The sequence below is a fragment of the Syngnathus scovelli genome, unplaced genomic scaffold (genome assembly GCF_024217435.2).
Source record: "Syngnathus scovelli strain Florida unplaced genomic scaffold, RoL_Ssco_1.2 HiC_scaffold_82, whole genome shotgun sequence".
NCBI lineage: Eukaryota > Metazoa > Chordata > Actinopteri > Syngnathiformes > Syngnathidae > Syngnathus > Syngnathus scovelli.
The window spans coordinates 1-13,741 of NW_026061666.1; positions in this window are offsets into that span (position 1 = coordinate 1).

Consider the following 13,741-nt stretch of genomic DNA (forward strand, 5'->3'; position numbering starts at 1 on the left):
GGGGGGGGGGTTGTGCGTGTTGGCTTCACTTGAGTTCAATTTGGTATTTTGGTCAAAAGCGCATGTGGTGAAATTCCACAAAGTAGGATGGGCAAACACATTTCTTTAAACTATGAGTGTCAATTGGGCTCTCGAAATGGCAGGGAAAAGATGCACAGCAAAACGAAAATACGTAGATGAACACAGGACGTTTTAATCAGAGTGGGAAAGTTTCTATTTTTTGTTGAACGTGATGGCAAACCATTCTGCCTGATATGTCAGACCTCAGCGCATTTCAAAGATTCAAATCTTCAGCGCCATGCACTTCAGCTCACTTCATGCTAACATTGATCAGGCGTCGAACCCGCAACATCATGCTTAAGAGGTGGCCATGCTAACCAGTGCGCCATTATGTCAACGCATAATAACTAAGTCTACTGATCAAAACAGCGGTTACTATATGACGTCACTACGTCGTGGTCACCTGACGCAGACAAGACGTCAATGGACGTGGGCAGAGTTAACTTGTTTAAAAGGGAGTGGGCAGAAGAAATATTTAATTTATTTAAATCTATTTTGAGTGCACACCATTATGCCAATGCATAACAACTGTAAATCTACTAAACAAAACAGCGGTTGCTATATGACATCTGCCACGTCGTGGTCACGTGACATACGTGACGTCGATGGGCGTAACTTTCGCCGGAATTCAAATCCGCGGGGAGAGTTAACTTGTTTAAAAGAGAGTGGGCAGAAGAATTATTTAATTTATTTAAATCTATTTGGTGTGTGCGCCATTATGTCAATGCATAACAACTGTAAGTCTACTAAACAAAACAGCGGTTGCTATATGACGTCTGCCACGTCGTGGTCACGTGACGCGGACGTGACGTCGACGCCTACTTTACATCCCACCGATCACAGGACCCCTCGGCTGCATAACCGTGCCCCCTTCCCAACCAATCGGATTTGCTATACGCGAAAACGACGCCAATGGAAAGAGCTTCCGCCCAAATTTAAATCCGTGGGCGTGGCTCGCAGCAGGAAGTAGGAAAATGGCGGCGATGTTGACAAAGACACAGCGGATGGTAACATACGACTAACAAGAGAAATATTTTTATTTTCTGCTTGCAACTGGACCGTCCAGAGCGTACACGGTAAGTACAACTCATCGTTTTTAAAAAGAAGTACTTTTGTTGCCCTGAAAAGCGAGTGAGCGTGGTGTTTGTGGGGGACGTCGAATTTCGACGATTCTTTCTGGTCAACGGTTGTAAATGATTGTGTTGATTAAAAAAGAAAACTTGATGTAACTCTACTTTTAACTGCCGTTTCAGATAGATTTGGAATTGCATCACATCCAATTTTGCCTAGAGCGTACACGGTAAGTAACACTCGTTGTGTTTAAGGAGATTTACGTTTGTAATAGCAGAAGTGTAGCCGCGTTGCGTTGTACGTGTGAATGTTGGTCCAGGCGAAATGTTAATGTTTAATTTCATTCCTTTAGGTTCCACGGTGTTTGTTGGCTGCAAGTTTTCCACTGCAAGAAGAGGCTCATATCATTGACCAGGAGCGAGCTACAATGGTGAGTAGCCATAACATTTATGTTAAACACTTCCTATTTCATGTCTAACAGTACTTGATTTAACAAATAACCATAAATAAATACAGTGTGGGCACTGAAGTTAACATATGTGATTATACTGCCTAATCTGTCACCGAGTAGATTGTTGCAAAGTAATATAAGATCCAAAGTTGTAATTCAGAATAGTTTTCAAAAGAAGGCCATTAGAATTATATACAAGTCTGATTACCCTGAACAAGCTATTAATTAAATCACAAATTCTTCAATTCAAAGATTTGGTAGATTATCAGACAAATAATGTCTAACAGTAATTGATTTAACACATCACGATAAGTAGATTGAGTGTGGGCACTCTCAAGTTAACATATATGATTATACTGCCTAATCTGTTACAGAGTATGTTGTTGCCAAGTAATGTAGAATAGATCCAAAGTAGTAATCCAGAATAGTTTTGAAGAGGCCATTAGAATAATAAACAAATCTGATTACCTTGAACATAATAACAAGCTAAGTGTTTAATATGTCCTATGAAGTCGAAATTGGGCACCGTCATGTGGTGAAATTTGGAATTGCATCACATCCAATTTTGCCTGGGAACAAACAGATTAAATAAATCTTAGTTTTGAATAAGCCACTCCTTCTCAAACAAGTAAACTCTGCCCATTTCGCGCAGTAGATGTTCTGTTAATATCTAGTATTTATACAAAGTCATAATTTAAATTGCTTTCAACCTTCATTCATCGGTTCAACCAACATTACTCGCTCTTACTACCAACTTGTATTGATTTAACTAAGCGTTTAATACTTCCTATCAGGTCTCAAGGCAAGATTTGGCAAAATACAGTTTCAGCAAATCCAATTTTGCCAGGGAACAAAAATAGATTAAATAAACTAAATAAGTCTTCTTCCCAATAAATAAATCAGAAAAGTCTGTCTTGTAACCAGTCCTCTTCAAACAAGTAAAGTCTGCCCATTTTGTGCCGTAGATTTTGTGTCCATGCCTAGTATTTAAACAAAATCATAATTTAAACGACTTCTTGCCTTCATTCACTTTGGAAATTTGGAATTGCAGCAAATCGAATTTTGCCAGGGAACAAAAATAGATCAATTAAACTAAGTCTTCTTCCCATTAAATAAATTAAAAAAGTCTGTCTTGTAACCAGTCCTTTTCAAACAAGTAAAGTCTGCCCATTTTGTGCCGTTGATTTTGTGTTAATGCCTAGTATTTATACAAAATCATAATTTAAAGGACTTCATTCCTTCATTCACTTTGGAAATTTGGAATTGCAGCACATCAAATTTTGCCTGGGAAGAAAAGTAGATTAAATAAATTTAATAAGTCTTACTACTTCCCATTAAATAAATTAAATACGTCTTACTTGTTCCCACTCCTTTTCAAAACAGTAGTTTAAAACGAGGGCCCTTCACTCAACCTTTAACCCTATTTATTCACCTTCTAGGCTAAGTGTTAAAGGCTAAGTGTTAAAGGCTAAGTGTTAAAGGCTAAGTGTTAAAGGCTAAGTGTTAAAGGCTAAGTGTTAAAGGCTAAGTGTTAGAGGCTAAGTGCCAGAGGCTAGGCGCCAGAGGCGAGTTTTTGTGGGCTGAAGTTTTAGTGGGGTTAGTGTGAATACAATCCAAAAGAATACAACAGAATACAATACAATAGAATATAATACATAGATTAAATTCAATAGCTCTTACTACTTCCCATTAAATAAATTAAATACGTCTTACTTGTTCCCAATCCTTTTCAAAAAAGTAGTTTAAAACGAGGGCCCTTCACTCAACCTTTAACCTCAACCCCGCACGTCACATTGTGTTGTATCTGTGAATGTTGGTTGTGGCCAAATGATAGTTTTCTTTCATTCGTTTAGGTTCCACGGTGTTTGTTGGCTATGTTTTCCACTGTCAGAAGGATGAAAATACAAAGTACAACGCTTGGACGTGGGCGAAGACGTCACCGGTGAGTCCTTCCTTCCTATTTATTTACCTTCTAGATGCTAGAGGCTAAGTGTTAGAGGCTAAGTGTTAGAGGCTAAGTGTTAAAGGCAACACAATACGAACAACACAACACAATACGAACAACTCAACACAATATGAACAACACAATATGAACAACACAACACAATACGAACAACACAACACAATACGAACAACACAATACGAACAACACAACACATTACGAACAACACAACACAATACGAACAACACAACGATACTGCACTGAACAACACGATACCGCACTGAGAAACACGATACCGCACTGAACAACACGATACCGCACTGAACAACACCATGCCGCACTGAACACCATGCCACACTGAACAACACCATCCCGCACTGAACAACACCATGCCGCACTAAACAACACCATGCCGCACTGAACAACACCATGCCTCACTGAACGACACCATGCCACACTGAAAGACACCATGCCGCACTGAACGACACCATGCCGCACTGAAAGACACCATGCCGCACTGAACAACACCATCCTGCACTGAACAACACCATCCCGCACTGAACAACACCATCCCGCACTGAACAACACCATGCCGCACTGAACAACATTATGCCGCACTGAACAACATTATGCCGCACTGAACAACATTATGCCGCACTGAACAACACCATGCCGCACTGAACAACACCATGCCGCACTGAACAACACCATGCCGCACTGAACAACACCATGCCGCACTGAACAACACCATGCCGCACTGAACAACACCATGCCGCACTGAACAACATTATGCCGCACTGAACAACACCATGCCGCACTGAACAACACCATCCTGCACTGAACAACACCATTCCGCATTGAACACCATGCCGCACTGAACAACACCATCCCGCACTGAACAACACCATCCCGCACTGAACAACATTATGCCGCACTGAACAACATTATGCCGCACTGAACAACACCATGCCGCACTGAACAACACCATGCCGCACTGAACAACACCATGCCGCACTGAACAACATTATAACGCACTGAACAACACCATCCCGCACTGAACAACACCATGCCGCACTAAACAACATTATGCCGCACTGAACAACATTATGCCGAAATGAACAACACCATGCCGCACTAAACAACACCATGCCGCACTGAACACCATGCCGCACTGAACAACACCATGCCGCACTGAACAACACGATCCCGCATTGAACACCATCCCGCACTGAACAACACCATGCCGCACTGAACAACACCATGCCGCACTGAACAACACCATGCCGCACTGAACAACACCATGCCGCACTGAACAACACCATGCCGCACTGAACAACACCATTCCGCACTGAACAACACCATGCCGCACTGAACAACATTATGCTGCACTGAACAACACCATGCCGCACTGAACAACAACATGCCGCACTGAAAAACATTATGCCGCACTGAACAACACCATGCCGCACTGAACAACACCATCCCGAACTGAACAACACCATGCCGCATTGAACAACACCATGCCGCACTGAACAACACCATCCTGCACTGAACAACACCATCCCGCACTGAACAACACCATGCCGCACTGAACAACACCATGCCGCACTGAACAACACCATGCCGCAATGAACAACACCATCCCGCACTTAACAACATTATGCCGCACTGAACAACATTATGCCGCACTGAACAACATTATGCCGCACTGAACAACATTATGCCGCACTGAACAACATGATGCCGCACTGGACAACATTATGCCGCACTGAACAACACCATGCCGCACTGAACAACACCATGCCGCACTGAACAACACCATGCCGCACTGAACAACACCATGCCGCACTGAACAACACGATCCCGCATTGAACAACACCATGCCGCACTGAACAACACCATCCTGCACTGAACAACACCATCCTGCACTGAACAACACCATCCCGCACTGAACAACACCATGCCGCACTGAACAACATTATGGCGCACTGAACAACATTATGCCGCACTGAACAACACCATGCCGCACTGAACAACACCATGCCGCACTGAACAACACCATGCCGCACTGAACAACACCATCCCGCACTGAGCAACACCATGCCGCACTGAGCAACACCATGCCGCACTGAACAACACCATCCCGCACTGAACAACACCATGCCGCACTGAACAACACCATTCCGCACTGAACAACACCATGCCGCACTGAACAACATTACGCTGCACTGAACAACACCATGCCGCACTGAACAACACCATGCCGCACTGAACAACACCATGCCGCATTGAACAACACCATGCCGCATTGAACAACACCATGCCGCACTGAACAACACCATCCTGCACTGAACAACACCATGCCGCATTGAACAACACCATGCCGCACTGAACAACACCATCCTGCACTGAACAACACCATCCCGCACTGAACAACACCATCCCGCATTGAACAACACCATCCTGCACTGAACAACACCATGCCGCACTGAACAACACCATGCCGCACTGAACAACACCATGCCGCACTGAACAACACCATTCCGCACTGAACAACACCATGCCGCACTGAACAACACCATCCTGCACTGAACAACACCATCCCGCACTGAACAACACCATGCCGCATTGAACAACACCATCCTGCACTGAACAACACCATCCTGCACTGAACAACACCATGCCGCATTGAAGAACACCATGCCGCACTGAACAACACCATGCCGCACTGAACAACACCATGCCGCACTGAACAACACCATGCCGCACTGAACAACATTATGCCGCACTGAACAACATTATGCCGCACTGAACAACATTATGTCGCACTGAACAACACCATGCCGCACTGAACAACACCATGCTGCACTGAACAACATTATGCCGCACTGAAAAACACCATGCCGCACTGAACAACACCATCCCGCACTGAACAACACCATGCCGCATTGAACAACACCATGCCGCACTGAACAACACCATGCTGCACTGAACAACACCATGCTGCACTGAACAACACGATCCTGCATTGAACAACACCATGCCGCACTGAACAACACCATCCTGCACTGAACAACACCACCCCGTACTGAACAACACGATCCCGCATTGAACAACACCATCCCACACTGAACAACACCATGCCGCACTGAACAACACCATTCCGCACTGAACAACACCATGCCGCACTGAACAACACCATGCCGCACTGAACAACACCATGCCGCACTGAACAACACCATGCCGCATTGAACAACACCATGCCGCACTGAACAACACCATCCTGCACTGAACAACACCATCCCGCACTGAACAACACCATGCCGCATTGAACAACACCATGCCGCACTGAACAACACCATCCTGCACTGAACAACACCATCCTGCACTGAACAACACCATCCCGCACTGAACAACACCATGCCGCACTGAACAACATTATGGCCTACTGAACAACATTATGCCGCACTGAACAACACCATGCCGCACTGAACAACACCATGCCGCACTGAACAACACCATGCCGCACTGAACAACATTATGCCGCACTGAACAACATTATGCCGCACTGAACAACACCATGCCGCACTGAACAACACCATGCCGCACTGAACAACACCATGCCGCACTGAACAACACGACGTCGCACTGAACAACACGACGCCGCACAGAACAACACGACGCCGCACAGAATAACACAATACCGCACAGAACAACACAATACCGCACAAACAGTTTTAGATAATATTACGTCGCAGTCATGTGACGCGGACATGACGTCAATAGGCGGAACTCACGGCAAAATTATAATCCGTGGGCGTGGCTTGCAAGAGGAAGTAGGAAAGCGGCAATTCTGGCAAACAAGACACAGCGGTTAGTAACACGATGACTTACAAGGCAAATATTTTTGTTTTCAGCTTGCAACTTGACCGTCTAGAGCGTACAAGGTAATTACAACTGTTTTTTTTTAGCCCTGAAAAGCAAGGGAGTGTGGCGTTTGGGAGGAATGTCGAACTCGGCGTCTGCTTCCAGCCACAGACGCCAAATTTCGACGATTATTTCGACTGGTCAACGGTTGTAAATTATTGCGTTGACTAAAAACTTTATTTAACTCTACTCTTAACTTTGCCGTTTCAGATATGCGGGTATTACACCGCGGAAATGACGTCAATAGGCTGAACTCTCGCCAAAATTCAAATCTGTGGGCGCAATGGCCTTGAGCGAGACACCGGATACAAACACGACGATTATCAACAGAAATATCTTTATTTTCTGCTTGCAAGTGGACCGTCTAGAGCGTACACGGTAAGTACAACTCATTGTGTTTAAAAAGATTTACGTTTGTGTAGTTTGCGTTGCGTTGTATCTGTGAATGTTGGTTTAGGCTAAATGTTAATGTTTAATTTCATTCCTTTAGGTTCCACGGTGTTTGTTGGCTGTATGTTTTCCACTGCAAGAAGAGGCTCGTATCATTGACCAGCAGGAGCTACAATGGTGAGTACCCCTTTCGTCTTCCATTTATGTTAAACACTTCCTATTTCATGTCTAACAGTACTCGATTTAACAAATAACCATAAATAAATACAGTGTGGGCAGTCACGTTAACATATGTGATTATCCTGCCTAATATGTTTATCACAAATATGTCACTAATCACTAATATGTTTATTTGTTTATCACAACACCTTTGGACCTTCAGCAATCGATTATTTCCCTTCATCTACATAGAGACAGAACGATGGTGTCTTAAACATCTCATTCATTTCACCAAATAACTTCACGCAGGTGGATAACGGCCGTCTCGGTCACGCTATGTTGCGTGATGCAGTTTTGAAGAACCAAATGCATTTATTCAATGAATAAGTCAAGCTAGTTCTATGTTTATGATGTTGTAAGTTACGGTACCGATTGAAGTTGAGTTCGAAGCCAGTGGAAAACAGCGCTGCGTTTGTGCTCTCCAGGTACAAATGTTGTGATCTCTGACTGACGACCGGGCGAGACTCGAGTAAGAGATGTCCAAACGAGCTCCGGCAGGGCGGGCCAAGGCGGAGCGAACGGACGCCCTTCAGGCCGCCAATGACGAGCTGAGAACCAAACTGATGGACGTCCAGTTAGAACTTCAGCAGGAGAAGAACAAGGTGAAAACCTCAACAGACAGACACTGCCTGCCTTCCTGCCTGCCTTCCTGCCTGCCTCCCTGCCTGCCTCCCTGCCTGCCTCCCTGCCTGCCTCCCTCCCTCCCAGTTTTCCCGATGTAGATTAGACATGCGTGTGCCATGACTGTGTCAGCCTACATCAACAAATGCACCGAGGACGTCAGCACCACTAAGAATATCATCACCCGGGGCAACCAACGACCCTGGATGACTGAGGAGGTACGTCAAACGCTACGAGCGCGGAACTCTGCCTTCAAGTCTGGCGACAAGGAGACACTGAGGACAGCGAGAGCCAACTTGAACCGTGCCATCAGGATAGCGAAGCGAGACCGCAGTCGAAAATTTCAGGATCGTTTCCACGACGTCAAAAACATCAGGAGTATGTGGCAAGGCATACGGGCGATTACAGACGACAACTCACCCTCCCCCCCCCGGTGGGTGTAGTTGATGCTGACTTTCTAAATGGTCTAAATAACTTCTTTGGGAGGTTCGAGGCACTAAACGGCACTCCAGCAGTTAAAACTGTCCCCCATCAGGAAGAGGAGGTACTCTGCCTTGACTCCGCCGATGTGTTGAAGACCCTGAGGAGAGTCAACCCCTGTAAGGCCCCTGGCCCGGACAACATTCCTGGGCGTGTGTTCAGGGAATGTGCAAGTCATCTGGCTGGGGTCATCACAGACATTTTTAACACCTCGCTGGGCCAAGCCACAGTGCCGGCGTGCTTTAAGACTGCCTCCATCATTCCGGTGCCGAAGAAACCTCAAATCACCTCATTTAATGATTACCGGCCTGTTGCACTGACTCCGGTTATGATGAAGTGCTTCGAAAGGCTGCTTAAAGGTCACATCGTTTCCAGACTCCCCCTATTATTTGACCCGTTCCAGTTTGCCGACCGGCAAAACCGCTCCACTCAGGAAGCCATCTCCTCCGTTCTTCACCTGAGCCTGGCTCACCTGGAGGAGAAGAACACCCATGTGCGGAGGCTGTTCCTGGACTTCAGCTCAGCGTTTAACACCATCATCCCACAGCATCTGGTAGGAAAATTGGAACACCTGGGCTTCAACACCCCCCTTCGCAACTGGCTGCTAGACTTCCTCACCAACAGACCTCAGTCAGTCCGGGTCGGACAGAACACCTCTGATGTCATCACCCTCAGCACAGGCTCCCTTCAGGGCTGCGTCCTGAGCCCCCTGCTGTGCACCCTGATGACACACGACTGCGTCCTCAGGTTCACCACCAATCACATCGTGAAGTCAGCAGACGACACAACGGTGGTGGGGCTCATCAGAGACAACAACGACCTGGACTACAGAGAGGAGGTGGAGCAGCTGGTGGGCTGGTGCAGAGAAAACAGCCTGATCCTGAATGAGGAGAAGATGAAGGAGATCATCGTCGACTTCAGGAAAAAACAGCCTCACCACGCTCCACTGATCATCAACAGCTCAGCTGTGGAGGTGGTCAGCAGCACCAAATTCCTGGGGGTCCACATCACAGAAGACCTCACCTGGACTATGAACACTACGGCACTGGTCAAGAGGGCACAGAAGCGCTTGTACTTCCTGCGGAGGATGAGGAGAGCCCACCTGCCCCCACCCATCATGAGGACGTTCTACAGGAGCACCATAGAGAGCATTCTGACAAGCTGTCTCTCTGTGTGGTGTGGAGGCTGCACCGCCTCCGATTGGAAGAACGTGAGGAGAGTGGTGAGGACAGCAGAGAGGATCATAGGGGCTCCTCTTCCCTCCATTCAGGACATTTCATCTCAGCGCTGCATGTCCCGTGCCCGTAACATCATCAATGACCCATCACACCCCCACCATGGACTGTTCTCCCTGCTGCCCTCTGGGAAGAGGTTTGCAGCATCCGCTGCAGGTCCACCAGGTTCTGCAACAGCTTTTTCCCTGCTGTCATCAGACTGTTGAACACTAGAACTGTTGAGCTCTAAACTGAACTCTGCATCACACATTCACAGAACTGTACTTTATGACACTACGGACCTCTATCTTACACTATCTCGCACTACCAACTTTACTGAACTTGCATAAACCCTTTAAATAGAAGTTTAATACATGGTTTAGCATTCCTCTGCACACTCTTGAATACTGTTTTGCCTACTTGCACTATTGCATAATTATCACTGCTGCACTTTATACTTATTTTTAATATATATATATATATATATATATAGTATATGTATATATATATTTTTTCATAGGATATGTTACTTCTATTCAACTGCAATATCACTACTTTGTTGTAAGACGTATGCAACGGAATTTCGTTTTGTATGCACCATGTGCAGACAAGATGACAATAAAGTTTGTCTAAGTCTAAGTCTAAGTCATGTCAGGTCAGCTGTCTGGAGAGAGAGAAGTCAGGACCTGCGGGCGGAGCACCACCGTGCCACCGCCGCCATGACGGAACTCAAAAGCAAACTCCATGAGGAGAAGCAGAAAGAGTTAGCCATTACCAGGGAGACATTACTGCGGCAGCATGAAATGGAGCTGATGAGAGTGATCAAAATCAAAGATGGAGAGATCCAGCGACTGAATGCCTTGGTCCTCAGCCTGAGGGACGGCTCCATGGACAAGGTGATCCGCTCTATCCGTGTCTGACTATCCGCACGCCACGTCGGGCTTCGATGCGGCCGCTACCGTATTGTGTAGCTTGTCCCCAGTAAGCGTCGCGGCGCTCCGTTGCGGTCTCAACGGCCCGGTGTGGCGCAATGTCTGCTCAGGTGAGGAGGGGGGGCGCTTTGCTGGCGGAGGTGGAGGAGACGCGGCGGTGTCGGGAGACGCGGCGGTGTCGGGAGACCGAGCGGTGTCGCCTCCACCAGGAGCGCGGAAGAAGCCCTGGCAGCGGCCCAGCAGGCCTGGCAGTCCCGAGCGGCCGAGCTCCGATCGGCTCATCACCAGCATCGGGAGGAGATGAGCCGAACCAAGAGAGACTGCGAGAGGGAGATCCGCCGACTGGTAGGACTGATCAGATGCGCGGTGCGTGGCTATGTTCCCAATTTCGTTGTATACCTGCAGTGCAATGACACCTAAGGCATTCTATTCTATTCTATTTCACAAGAAGAAAATGTCCGGTTGCTCGCTTCGCTTTTGTCACAGCAAAGGTGTTCTAGTCGATTCAAGAAAAAAATTGGCCGGTTGCTCTCTTTGTTTTTGTCACAATTCTGGCAAATGAGTTTGCCCGCCTGCCTGAGCGCTCCCCGTTTGTACATCCAGACGGATGAGATCAAGCTGAAAGACAGAGCGGTTAGTGTTTTGGATGAAGCCCTGGGGCCGGCCACGTCCACCGCCTTCAGCTGCAGACTCAGGCTGCCGAGCAGCAGATCGCTGCCCTGAGGGATTCCCAAAGGGCGGGCCTAAACTACCCTGGAAGTGGGGTCAACGCCGCTACTAGCAATCCTCTTCATTGCATAAGCCACCTCATCACACACTTGCAGTACGCATGACTTAGTTCGTTGCTGGAGGAAGGTAGCACAAAAACAGTTTTGAACTTTGAACGAGTGCTTGTGTGTGTGTGTTGCGGGGCGTTTTCAGTCTCAGGAGGATCGGGACACGCGACGGTTTCATCTGAAAATCGCTGAGCTCAGCGCAGTCATCAGGAAACTGGAGGATCGAAACGCCCTGCTTTCTGAAGAGCGCAATGAACTGGTAATTTATTGACGGCACGCTTGAAGGTTTGCGCTACGTTTGATGCGCGCCATCCAGCGAGGCACCCATTGCGCTTGCTTATTAGTTGAGCGGCGCGGCGAGTCGGTTGCCTGGTAGATGTCTTTTATTGGGACCCAAAGCCACGATTCCGTTCAAACCGATGCAAAAGGAATGGATACGTTCTGGCCCGCGTGTTGTGCGTCTTTCACATCCCGCACTTCATGCTTGCAGCTAAAGCGACTGAGAGAAACAGAAAGCCAGTTTCTGCCACTCCTGTACAAAAACAAACGCCTGAGCAGGAAGAATGAAGAACTCTCGCTGGTGCTGTGTCGCCTTGAAAACAAAGTGCGCTTTGTCACCCAGGAGAACGAGGAGATGGCAAGCTTGGTAAGTCGACGCGGACAACGGCGGCGTGCCAACAGAGTCCACTGCATTTGTGTTCCACAGAGAAGGCCTAGTTCGCTCAATGACCTGGACCGCGGTTGCGGCCAGCAGGACGGTGAAATGGAGTTCCTTCAAGTTGTGGAGCAGCGGCACATCATCGACGACTTGTCCAAGGTCTTCAGGCAGGCGACTCGGTGCACGTACGGCAGCGCCGCGCTCGCTCGCTGTCGCCAGGAAACCTTTTCCGTCCAAAGCTTGGCCGGCGGCCGCCATCCAAAAAATTGGCCCCTTAAATTCCGACCTTTCAAGCAGGAGCATTGTGCGCACGCGTTTGAACACGCTTTAGACTTGTTTTGCCGTTTTCAGCAGCTCAAAGCTCCCGTTTTGTCAGCGCCTTTGCCACTCGCTGTGCGCTGAAAACGACGGACTTGCCCGGCTGCTCAGCCCGTCAACCATGAGCCGCGAGCGCGACGTCATTGTCCGTAGGCAGCTAGTGGCAAAATGCACCCTGTTAGAGTTGCGCTCGCTCCAACTTATTTTGCAAGAACCACACGGGAGACAAGTAAGTTCTTTTGGACACCTGCAGGTGGAGAGTCCATCCGTTGTACGAATGAAGTCTGACTCTCGGCTCCTGCACGAGCATTTTAATTAAGAGAAACAGGGTGGGTGTAAGAGTGGATTGAATAGAGGAAGCCCTTGACCTCTAGTCAAAACATAGCAAGGGGTGTTTTACGACTTTGTGTAGGAAGGGATAAGCGATAGGGATAAATAAGGGATAAATAATATTATTTATTACAGGTCGCAGTCAAAGTCAAAGCAACACAATGATACGATAAAGATAATCTGGAAAACCCTGACACACCCTGTAGTTGTCACTTTTGGAAAAGACGAGCGTCCCTCCAATCATCGCCGGTGACGTGTTTTTCAGGCTCTGGAGACAGGAGCTCATGTCAGAAATGTCATTGTGAGTCGCGTTTGTTTCTGCGCCGGAGCCGTTCGTTCCCTTTGCATCCAA